General features: G+C 47.8%; 1 protein-coding gene across 1 annotated transcript in view; it reads left to right on the top strand.

The window, feature by feature from the left end:
* The first annotated feature begins 1,463 nt into the window (after positions 1-1,463).
* The window catches only part of LOC142584960 (sulfotransferase 1C2-like), a 102,994-nt gene continuing 92,034 nt past the window's right edge, over positions 1,464-12,423 (top strand). The window contains exon 1 of the mRNA XM_075695337.1: positions 1,464-1,664. The gene's annotated coding sequence lies outside the window, so the exon portion shown is untranslated. The remainder of the gene's footprint in view (positions 1,665-12,423) is intronic.

Here is a 12,423-nt window from a genome sequence, read left to right as displayed (position 1 = left end):
GTGGTGGTGGTGGTAGTGGTAGTGGTGTCGTGCAACCAACGGTGGTCTGCTCCTGACCACCATCAGTTTCACTTCGCTCCTCGAGGAAGCCGGACGTGTGTCGAGTGAGCTCCTGAACAACACTTTACAATGCGGTGAAAGCGGTTTAAACCATGAATCCGGGACTTCAAAGAGGTACGATGTAATGCTGACGCATTTCTCGCGCATTTACCGCTAAATCGCCTCAGTTCTTTTTATTTCGTGTGAGCAGAGAAAAAATTGCAGCAGAAGAGATAGCGCGCTGAAAACAATTGAAAATGATATTCTTCAGTGTGTTTCAAAAAATAGCGCTGAGATATTTGCGGTAAGTACATCAGAAAATTTGTAAAAGAATCGTTGCAAACTGAAATATTAGGTGCAATGAAGAAATAAACACTGAACGCTTCTTCAGGTTATTGCTAGCAACTTATACATACATACATACGTACATACATACATACATACATACATACATACATACATACATACATACATACATACATACATACATACATACATACATACATACATACATACATACATACATACATACATACATACATACATACATACATACATACATACATACATACATACATACATACATACATTTGGTTTCATCCAAACATAATACCTCGCTTAAAAGAAAGTGATTCATGATACTTGTGGCACCCTATATACCATATGCCCTGACCACTGTCTTAGATTCTCTAACTTCGTCATAAGCTCTAGCATTACCAGTCAAACATTGTGTGTGCAGAGCTGCACCGCAGAGTTGCGAAATAATACTTGGCAGAGTCACTCTGGGCAGCTTATATCCCTGCAAACGTTTATCCTGGGGAAATGAAGTTGCCTTGACCTGTTCACTTGGCATCAACTACCCGTGAGAGCACAGGGACCGTATCGGTATTTTTAAGTTCCTGTATGCTAGCGCTCTAATGCCACCCACAACCTCGCCACAATGACTTAAAAGCAGACTTCGTCGGAGACCCCGACCATTGCAGTTTCCGCAGCGAAGTATTTTGTCGTTGTTGTACAGAGACCATCCCTGCGAGCGCTAAATGTCGCTCGGAGTACCGTCTGACAAGACGGCGATTCGTGTATCGCCCCGAGGACACCCGCACGCGCAGAGGGCTCCATATTATTGGCCTCCGCGGACGACCCTCCCTCCCTATAGCCGTCGTCATCAAGGCGACACTAGCTCGGTCGCCGGCTGAGTGACTGCTGCACGTGGACCAAAAGGGAACATCGTTCGCGCCTCCCGCCGGCTTTTATTTCCTTATTTTCACGTCGCCGACGCCTCTATTGTGGCTGCCATTGTGCGACGCTTTTTTTTTTCCGGGCCGCCTCCTCGCCGTAACGGCGCGTAATGAGGAAGCGACGCGAGACGGGGCGGGACGCGTGCGCAGTCGACGACGTCTATTCCAACATGGCGGCCGCCTGAGGTGAGAGCAGACGACTTCAAAGGCGCGCCAGATTGTGAGCTCTTTAAGCGCTCTCACGTGCAGCTCTGTGGTTCCCCGTGCAGCGTACTTTTTTTTTCTTGTTCTTTATTTTTGTCTGTGTGTGTTGGTTTTCCGTCCACGCTTGCGCTGGTGCCTTAAGCCATCTGGAGACGTGACGGGCGCAGAGATACAATAATTGAGGTAAGTGAGTACTTAATTCCGCGTATTCATGTCACGCTTGATTACGCTCGGGAAGAGCTTTGTGTCTTTCCTTGAAAGGAGTGCTTGTTGGCTTGTAGTTGCCGTTTTATGGTTATGTGTAATGGACTCGCGCAGTGGTATCATCAAGGAGAGAGCCTACTGTACAGAAGCCGCCACCAATTATTATCTTCCTTTGCGTTCCTGGTCTAAAAGAAAAGTAATATAGATGAAGAAAATTTGACGTAAGCACGCTGCGCACATTGAGAGCGCGATGCGGCAGAGCGATAAGGAAAAGCCTGAAAACGTGATTGTGCGTGCGTGCATGTGTGCGCGTGCGGAACTTTTGTGCGCGTGAATTGCACGAGGTCGCAACAAGCTTCGTCCTGCACGTTCCTTTCGCTCGTCAGGCCAGGTTAGGCTTGACACTGACAAAGGTCCTCGAAGCGTGAAGAATCAGTCAACCTTGGTGTTTCGATGGAAGCGCGCCTAATGAGTTCCGCTACTTGTCTTCAGTTAGCAGTTCCTATACACCATCCACATCTGCTGCATCTATAGGGCCGACGTGCGCCGAAGCGCTGAGGTTTACGTGCGCGATGAGGACGTCCTTACGCTGTTGTTGAGACATCGTCCAGCGCCTTTCAATGTTCGCTTCCGTGACGAGGACGGCACATGCATAGAAAGACTCAATAAATAGGCTTCTTAGGGCAATCTTGTGTAACAAGGGGCTCGATGTGTGCACAGTGGGATCGCTGTACGGATGCTGAGCAGCTAAGGTGTGTGCATCTATACGCATCCCACGCGTCATGCGGAGGATGTGGACTCGACTAGAGCTGGCGCCCCCCTCCCCACAGTTGTATTTTCTCGTAGTTTCGTTTCCCGTTTTATTTAGTAAAATTATAATGTTTAGGGCAAGCTTAACCGTCAATAATACCTGATTGTACAGATTACTTGAAGACAGTTATTTTCCTCACTACTTTCCTTGGCTTCGATGCCAGGTGGCGTATAGTATATAGGGTGCCACAAGTATCGTGAATCATTTTCTTTTAAGCGAGGTCTTCTGTTCGGATGAAACCAAATGTGTGTGTGTGTGCGTGTGCGTGTGCGTGTGTGTGTGTGTGTGTGTGTGTGTGTGTGTGTGTGTGTGTGTGTGTGTGTGTGTGTGTGTGTGTGTGTGTGTGTGCGTGCGTGCGTGCGTGCGCGCGCGTGTGCGCGCGCGCGCGCGCGTGTGTGTGTGTGTGTGTGTGTGTGTGTGTGTGTGTGTGTGTGTGTGTGTGTGTGTGTGTGTGTGTGTGTGTGTGTGTGTGTGTGTGTGTGTGTGTGTCTGTGTGTGTGTGTGTGTGAAATTATTTTTCTCCGGCTGCAGCGAATGCAGCAGAGACTCTGAGTCATCTTCAACGACCACAATTGCCTTTCGCCTCTGCGAGGTCGCTTTGTGTGCTTTTGCGCCAGTCAGCCAGTCGTGTGGAGCCCCGTCACACTATTTTACACGCACAGCGGAAATGCTTCGACAGCATCGTTCGCGTTCGCAATTTCGTTGGCGCCTTCCATTTGCTCGCTCTCTTCTCCCCGCCTGCCTGCCACTCGGTCTGCTCCCAAGCCATCAACTTTCAGTGATGGTGCGATTTACGTTTGTGCATATTTGCTAGTTCCTTGACTGGCCGCCTCTCATGCATACAGCACAAATAATGCGTATTTCACATACCTTCATCCAATGGTAAAGAAATAAAGATAATGCAATTTCGTGCGTGCATGACGCGAAGATGTGTCGGCAGCTCTAGCAACCATACTGTCGACAGCTGTCTCTAGAAAGCCACAATAGGCTACTATAGAAATAACTTGGTTAACTAGTTCGCTAACAGAGTGAATTAGATGATTCGTAATCGGATAAATAATTAGGAGATACATAATTCGTAAATATGCAACGTCAATAGCATGAACAGTAATTTCTTAATTACGCGGCCTTGTAAGAGACAGGGGAAATAGCTTCTGCATTGTTTTCGTTTTTCCTTTCCCGATTCTGGTCAAAGCCCGCCAAATATAAGGAAAACACCTTCACTATTACGCCCTGTTGCTCTTATTGCAAAACACTCGTTGACAAAAGAATTAGCGTTATATTTGCCGCATGCACAGTGGTCATCACCCCCTTTTAATGCTTGGGCTTTCCATAGCATCGTATAGGGCATAGCGCTTACCCACCTCTGGCCAAATAGTAATCGTTTCCGTGGATACGCTCGCCTCTGGCTGCGTCGGAAGCAACGCAAATGGATATCTTTGCGAGCGCCTCCATTGTGCGTTAAAGTATAAGCTCCGCCAGTGTTTACGATAGTGGCGAATTCATCAATTAGGCACAGTGCAAGCTAAAAATAAGTAATTGTCTTGTGACTCGCTCAAGACAAGCGACAACAACGTGACGTTCATCTCACGTCTATATACGTGGCACCTCCCGTGATTGATGCCCTGCTACTCGGTAATTTAACTGCGCCAGTGGCGGGGACAGATGCGAAAATAATGCACGGTGTAAACAAACTCTACTGGCTACGCTGCAATAGCCTCCACCCATGCCCAGGAAGACGTGTGTATTGCGAAGCGTACGCGTTACACAGCGAGTGCATACCGTGCACTTTTCACCGTCGACTTCCTCACATGATCCTCCTTCCTCTTCACGACCTGTCTTTGTTGCTCCCCCAAACCCCTTCCCCAGCGCGGAGTAGCACGCAGAGGCACTTCGCTCAGGCCGACTTCTCTATCTTTCTGCCATTAAAATTTATTTCTCTCCCTTTTGTTCTCCCTCTCTCCTTAAATGTGTTTTAAATCGCGTGTCTATCACTCGGAAAAGCTATGACAACGCACTTTTAGGCTATAACACGCTTCAGTCGTTCACCGACCGCGCAACCGACAGACAGACGCGATTATTATTATTATTATTATTATTATTATTATTATTATTATTATTATTATTATTATTATTATTATTATTATTATTATTATTATTATTTATTGGCCTCCCCTTTGAGACGAGACATTGACAAATGGACACTTTGGTACCGATCTTAGAATGTTAGGGGACTTACCCCCGTATTCAGATATGCATCTTAAATTGAAGCCCATGCTTGACTTGATCTAAGTGACGCCTGCCGGGAACGCACCGAAGGAAACTCAATGAGAGTTCTGGGCCCGCTCACTACGGGCGTCCTTTAGATGAAGTCGAGCATGGACCAGAGGCGTAGCCAGGGGGGGGGGTATTATGGGGCTTCAGCCCCTCCCCCCCCCCCCCGAAATTTTTCGTGCTGTCATGCACTAATGACCAAAACAACCCCCGGCGCCGGAATTCATTCTGGCTATGTCTAGAACGTCTTCTTTTCGTGCTCGAAAAGACATTTCAGTGCGAACATTGTGAACGCGGGCTGGAATTCGTGGCAACGCCCATGCACCGGGCGACATGACGCAAGCAGCCCCCGTCCGAGCCCAAAGTTTCAAGGGAGTTCTGAGGGCGTGCGGGCTCGTCGCGGCATCTCGCTGAGGCCGCGGAATCTACAGAGTGCATAGATTTCAATTCCGAATTTTTATGGATATAAAGTTCTCATAAACTTTTGATGCGAAAGGTGCACCGACATTTCCAAAGTCATGCTTTAGACTTTCAATGCCAGAACTTTGTGGGTTTAATGTTGTTATCAACATTTGACGCCAAAGGTGCATTGACTTTTCTAAATTTGTACATCGGACCATACAACGAGACAAACCAAATCAACGCACTATCAGACGAACTGATAAAGCGTGCAGCGAGGTCCGACGAGACACTGCGTTGTGGTGGTTCATTTGTGCCGTCATGTCACAAAACGAATGTCAACATTTTTGTCACCTGCGCCAAGGCATCCATGTCAAGACACTAAAGCCAGCAAAGGTAACTACGTTCTGATTTATTTTTGTATCTTGACTCTTATTCGCGAGCACATATTGAGCGTCTTCAATTTTCTTGTTCATGCTACCGCGGGCTGCCTGAGCCAGTCAGAGCGCATGCGTTTTCTCGTGTTGCCCCGACCACCGCGTGGCGCACTTCGGTGCGCATTCGTTTTTTCTCTGGCCCAGTGGATTTTCGCCTGACAGTGTTTTGGACGCTTGCTGGCTAGCAGACGAGAAAATGAAACAATGGTCGCTCGCCGCCATCACTATGGGGACTCGACAGATTGCAACGCGTTCGCTTGAGCGCAACCTCTCCGGAAAGTCTCGCCGGTGTAGGATACCAAGCAGTATGCGTATGGTTCTCTATGGACCAAGCGTCTCACATTTTCTTCGATATGCCGGAATATATATATATATATATATATATTGTAGGGATTTATGCGGACTTCATCTGTACAAAGTTATCATCAATTCATCGGCTAGTGTTTGTTTTTCGTCGGCTCCATTTTTGCTTCGTGGAATAAAGCATCGTCTCGACCGTGGTATTTCAAGTGGTGGAGATACTTTAAGATCCCTTCGACCTCAATCCTCCTCAAGATCTGTCGTGGAGCTGCGTTCGGGACGCCGCTTACGCCAAGAAGCCGCCATGTCGCAAGACCAGCCCGCAGCGTCCACCAGCTCGGTTCGCCCAAGTGCCAGCCACCCCCACTCCCAGTCCTGCCAACAACTGGTATCGCGATTCTGAAATGCTTAAAAAAAATTAAATTATGGGGTTTTACGTGCCAAAACCACTTTCTGATTCTGAGGCACGACGTAGTAGAGGACTCCGGAAATTTCGACCACCTGGGGTTCTTTAACGTGCTCCTCAATATAAGCACAAGGGTGTTTTCGCATTTCGGCCCCATCGAAATGCGGCCGCCGTGGCCGGGATTCGATCCCGCGACCTTGTGCTCAGCAGCCTAACACCATAGCCACTGAGTAGCCACGGCGCGATCCTGAAATACTCTCTGGCTTGCCTGGTGAGGACGTTGAACACTGGCTCGACAACTACGATCGTGTCAGCGAGTACAACAACTGGAACGAGACATCGAGGTTGAACAACGTGCCATTTTACGTCTCTCAAGTAACCAAGACAGGGTTCCTGAATCACGAGAGAGACTCCCGTGATTGGTCGTCTTTAAGGGAGCAGCTACGGCGGATTTTTGGCGCACCCACGGTTCGTTCGGAAGTTGCGAAGAAGAGGCTGTTGGAGCGCGTCCAGCATTATGGCGAGTCGTATACATCGTACAATGAGGACAGCCTCACGCTTTGCCGCCGTGTCGACAGTGCCATGCCAGAAACTGACCGCATGCAACACCTTCTCCAGGGTAAGGGATCGACTGCCTTCAACGCAAACGCACTCGCCACTGAAAACCCTTCGACGATGTCGGACGGCGTCGCCGTCTGTCAGCGCCTCGTCGCCCTGCAATCAATCCGCTTGCAAACGGACTTTTCCAACAAACCCCTGGCAAAGAGTATTGAGCTCCGGTCTATCATTCGAGCCATAATTCGTGAGGGATTGCAAGAGCATGGTTCACCCCCTTGCAGCGGCGCTCAGGTCAAACCTGCTTCTACTGACCTGCGTGGCATTATTATGGAGGAATTGGCCTCACTGCAGAACACCCACCATGACAACGCTTCTCCTTGCCCACAACCGGCTTCTTACACCCAGGTTGCTGCAATGCCAGCCGCACCGTCTCCAGTCACACCGCCTGCGCCTGTTCACGATCAACTGGCCCCTTTAGTCGCCCGAGCTCCGAACCCGCCTTACTACTCTGCGTGGCGTTCGTCGAGGCCTACTTGCTGTAGCTGCGGCTTTCGAGGACATATCTCCCGGTTTTGCCGACGCCGCCGGCAAGACGACCCCATCTCTGGCCCCATCAACGCTTCACCATTCATTTGCGACCAGTTGGTGTGTCGTCTTGACCAATGTCGTCGTCACGCCCGTATGAACACTGAAGCAAGGCAAGACGATCGCAAACATAGGTATGATACCTCTCACCGCGTCGTCTCCTAACGCCCTGGTGACGATGTGCTCCTATGGAAGTCTGCACGAACATACGGTTTATGGGAGAAGCTTGAGTCTCAATATATTGGCCCCTACAAAGTCATAGAGCGGACCTCGCCAGTGAACTATCGCGTTACACCTGTTGATGCCCCAACTGACCGACGCTGTCGCGGAACAGAGATCATGCACGTTTCTCGCCTGAAGCCCTTTCATTTCCGTTCCACTGTCTAATGTGCAGGCTGGCCGCTTCCGTCCACGGGGGAAATTAGTGTAAGCATTTATGCGGACTTCATCTTCATCTGTACAAAGTCATCGTCAATCATCGGCTCGTGTTCGTTTTTGCGTCGGCGCCATCTTTCCTTCTTGGAATAAAACGTCGCCTCAACCGTGGTACATATATATATATATATATATATATATATATATATATATATATATATATATATATATGGGGGTGTTATGGTGCGTGTTATGGTGTGTTATCGTCCCGGTGCGGCATTATTCGATTCGGCGAATCAACGGGCGCCAAAACGGTCATAGTAATAGAAATCGACGAGCAAGACGGTTATTGCCGGCCACTCGGGCAAGCGGCCGAAACGGTTCGAAAGCAGGTTTAGGGATTGTGGTCTTTTTGTCGTCGGCGCGACCGTGACGCCCAGACAGCTTATCGTAGCAACCCCTGTGTATTCTCCCCCCCCCCCCTCCTGCGCGTGCAATGAGAAGCTTACTAAGAAGGCGGGATGCGAATACGCCGAAGTATGTGGTGTCTGTGCAATACTGTGTCCACGAAGTACTTGCAGTGAATGTGGAATGTGGACAGCGCTGTATGATCGGCTGCCGTGGTTTCTCCTGTGTTTTTGAACGAACAATAGAGGCCCGCTACGGACTCAAAGGTGTGCGTGCGTGGTGCAATACGAGTGCGCTATCTCTAAGTGGACAGGCCGCCATTGGAATCTGAACCTGGCAACGTTTAACGTTAGAACGCTATCTAGCGAGGCGAGTCTAGCAGTGTTATTGGAGGAATTAGAGGGTAGTAAATGGGATATAATAGGGCTCAGTGAGGTTAGGAGGACAAAAGAAGCATATACAGTGCTAAAAAGCGGGCATGTACTGTGTTACCGGGGCTTAGCAGAGAGACGAGAACTAGGAGTCGGATTCCTGATTAATAAGGAAATAGCTGGTAACATACAGGAATTCTATAGCATTAACGAGAGGGTGGCAGGTCTTGTTGTGAAGCTTAATAAGAGGTACAAATTGAAGGTGGTACAAGTCTATGCCCCTACATGCAGTCATGATGACCAGGAAGTCGAAAGCTTTTATGAAGACGTGGAATCGGCGATGGGTAAAGTCAAAACAAAATACACTATACTGATGGGCGACTTCAATGCCAGGGTAGGCAAGAAGCAGGCTGGAGACAAGTCAGTGGGGGAATATGGCATAGGCTCTAGGAATAGCAGAGGAGAATTATTAGTAGAGTTTGCAGAACAGAATAATATGCGGATAATGAACACCTTTTTCCGCAAGCGGGTTAGTCGAAAGTGGACGTGGAGGAGCCCGAATGGTGAGACTAGAAATGAAATCGACTTCATACTCTGCGCGAACCCTGGCATCATACAAGATGTAGACGTGCTCGGCAAGGTACGCTGCAGTGACCATAGAATGGTAAGAACTCGAATTAGCCTAGACTTGAGGAGGGAACGGAAGAAACTGGTACACAAGAAGCCAATCAATGAGTTAGCGGTAAGAGGGAAACTAGAGGAATTCCGGATCAAGCTACAGAACAGGTACTCGGCTTTAACTCAGGAAGAGGACCTTAGTGTTGAAGCAATGAACGACTCTCTCATGGGAACCATTAAGGAGTGCGCAATAGAAGTCGGTGGTAACTCCGTTAGACAGGAAACCAGTAAGCTATCGCAGGAGACGAAAGATCTGATCAAGAAACGCCAATGTATGAAAGCCTCTAACCCTACAGCTAGAATAGAACTGGCAGAACTTTCTAAGTTAATCAACAAGCGTAAGACAGCGGACATCAGAAACTATAATATGGATAGAATTGAACAGGCTCTCAGGAACGGAGGAAGCCTAAAAACAGTGAAGAAGAAACTAGGAATAGGCAAGAATCAGACGTGTGCGTTAAGAGACAAAGCCGGCAATATCGTTACCAATATGGATGAGATAGTTCAAGTGGCTGAGGAGTTCTATAGAGATTTATACAGTACCAGTGGCACCCACGACGATAATGGAAGAGAGAATAGCCTAGAGGAATTCGAAATCCCACAGGTAACGCCAGAAGAAGTAAAGAAAGCCTTAGGAGCTATGCAAAGGGGGAAGGCAGCTGGGGAGGATCAGGTAACAGCAGATTTGTTGAAGGATGGTGGTCAGATTGTTCTAGAGAAACTGGCCACCCTGTATACGCAATGCCTCATAACCTCGAGCGTACCGGAATCTTGGAAGAACGCTAACATAATCCTAATCCATAAGAAAGGGGACGCCAAGGACTTGAAAAATTATAGACCGATCAGCTTACTGTCCGTTGCCTACAAAGTATTTACTAAGGTAATCGCAAATAGAATCAGGAACACCTTAGACTTCTGTCAACCAAAGGACCAGGCAGGATTCCGTAAAGGCTACTCAACAATAGACCATATTCACACTGTCAATCAAGTGATAGAGAAATGTGCAGAATATAACCAACCCTTATATATAGCTTTCATTGATTACGAGAAAGCGTTTGATTCAGTCGAAACCTCAGTAGTCATGGAGGCATTACGGAATCAGGGTGTAGATGAGCCATATGTAAAAATACTGGAAGATATCTATAGCGGCTCCACAGCCACCGTAGTCCTCCACAAAGAAAGTAACAAAATCCCTATAAAGAAAGGCGTCAGACAGGGAGATGCGATATCTCCAATGCTATTCACAGCATGTTTACAGGAGGTATTCAGAGGCCTGGAGTGGGAAGAATTGGGGATAAAAGTTGATGGAGAATACCTTAGCAACTTGCGATTCGCTGATGATATTGCCTTGCTTAGTAACTCAGGAGACCAATTGCAATGCATGCTCACTGACCTGGAGAGGCAAAGCAGAAGGGTGGGTCTGAAAATTAATTTGCAGAAAACTAAAGTGTTGTTTAACAGTCTCGGAAGAGAACAGCAGTTTACGATAGGTAGCGAAGCACTGGAAGTGGTAAGGGAATACATCTACTTAGGGCAGGTAGTGACCACGGATCCGGATCATGAGACTGAAATAACCAGAAGAATAAGAATGGGCTGGGGTGCGTTTGGCAGGCATTCTCAAATCATGAACAGCAGGTTGCCACTATCCCTCAAAAGGAAAGTGTATAACAGCTGTGTGTTACCAGTACTCACATATGGGGCAGAAACCTGGAGGCTTACGAAAAGGGTTCTGCTGAAATTGAGGACGACGCAACGAGCTATGGAAAGAAGAATGATGGGTGTAACGTTAAGGGATAAGAAAAGAGCAGATTGGGTGAGGTAACAAACGCGGGTAAACGACATCTTAGTTGAAATCAAGAAAAAGAAATGGGCATGGGCAGGACATGTAATGAGGAGGGAAGATAACCGATAGTCATTAAGGGTTACGGACTGGATTCCAAGGGAAGGGAAGCGTAGCAGGGGGCGGCAGAAAGTTAGGTGGGCGGATGAAATTAAGATGTTTGCAGGGACAACATGGCCACAATTAGTACATGACCGGGGTAGTTGGAGAAGTATGGGAGAGGCCTTTGCCCTGCAGTGGGCGTAACTAGGCTGATGATGATGATGATGATCTCTAAGTGCAGGGAGGAATCACCCGTAGGGGCGAGGGAACGTTCCCTCGCCCCTAATTAAAATGGGTGTGGCCAAGACCTTGGGAGAACCCGGGATCCAATTGGGTGAACTTTATCGGATCGTCATCGATATCTGCCGATATCTGACATTAGAGGAGCCTGTCATAATGTAAACCTAGAAAAGTTATGGAGCCAGTTAAAGGAATATGGTCTAGATAGAAAGATGGTTGGATTCTTACAAGTTTATACAGATAATGAGGTACAGATAAGAAGGGAGGGGGTAACTACAAAGCCAGCTAAAATAAGAAGTGGTCTCAGGCAGGGCTGTCTATTGTCGCCCCTGCTTTTTATGATTTACATGAGCCAAATGGAAAAGAGGTTAGAACAGAGCACAATAGGAACCGACATAAGCTATATCCTGGAAGGGCAGAAGGTAGCTCAAGTACTAGCCGGACTGATGTATGCAGATGGTATTGTACTGCTTGCTGACACCCGAGTAGGGCTGCAGGAACTAATGAGGATATGTGGAGAGGAGGGAGAAAAACTGGGACTGCAATTCAGTAGAGAGGTCTGGGATAATAGTATGCAATGAAGAAAGGGGGGAACCGTTGGAAATACAAGGCACTAAGACTGATCATGTCGAAAAATACAAGTATTTGGGCATATGGCTAAAGGAGGGCAAAAAGTACTTGGAAGAACATGCACAAATTGTGATTGAAAAAGTGAAAAGAAATTCAGCAGTAATGAAACACAAGGCACTATGGAACTATAATAGGTACGAAGTGGTTAGAGGGGTATGGAAAGGGGTTATGGTACTTGGCCTCACATTTGGAAATTCAGTACTGTGCATGAGATCGGAAGTTCACGCATGCATGGAAACAAGACAGAGAAGTGTAGGCAGGCTGGCCTTAGGAGCGCACGAGAACACCCCTAATGAGGGACTGCAGGGGGACTTGGGATGGACTTCATTCGAAGGTAGAGAGGCAATAAGTAAGCTAAAATATGAACAGAGACTCCCAGCACTG

The sequence above is a fragment of the Dermacentor variabilis genome, chromosome 6 (assembly GCF_050947875.1).
Source record: "Dermacentor variabilis isolate Ectoservices chromosome 6, ASM5094787v1, whole genome shotgun sequence".
Taxonomy (NCBI): domain Eukaryota; kingdom Metazoa; phylum Arthropoda; class Arachnida; order Ixodida; family Ixodidae; genus Dermacentor; species Dermacentor variabilis.
The sequence above is the reverse complement of the archived record's forward strand: the minus strand, read 5'-3'. Positions and strand labels throughout refer to the sequence as shown.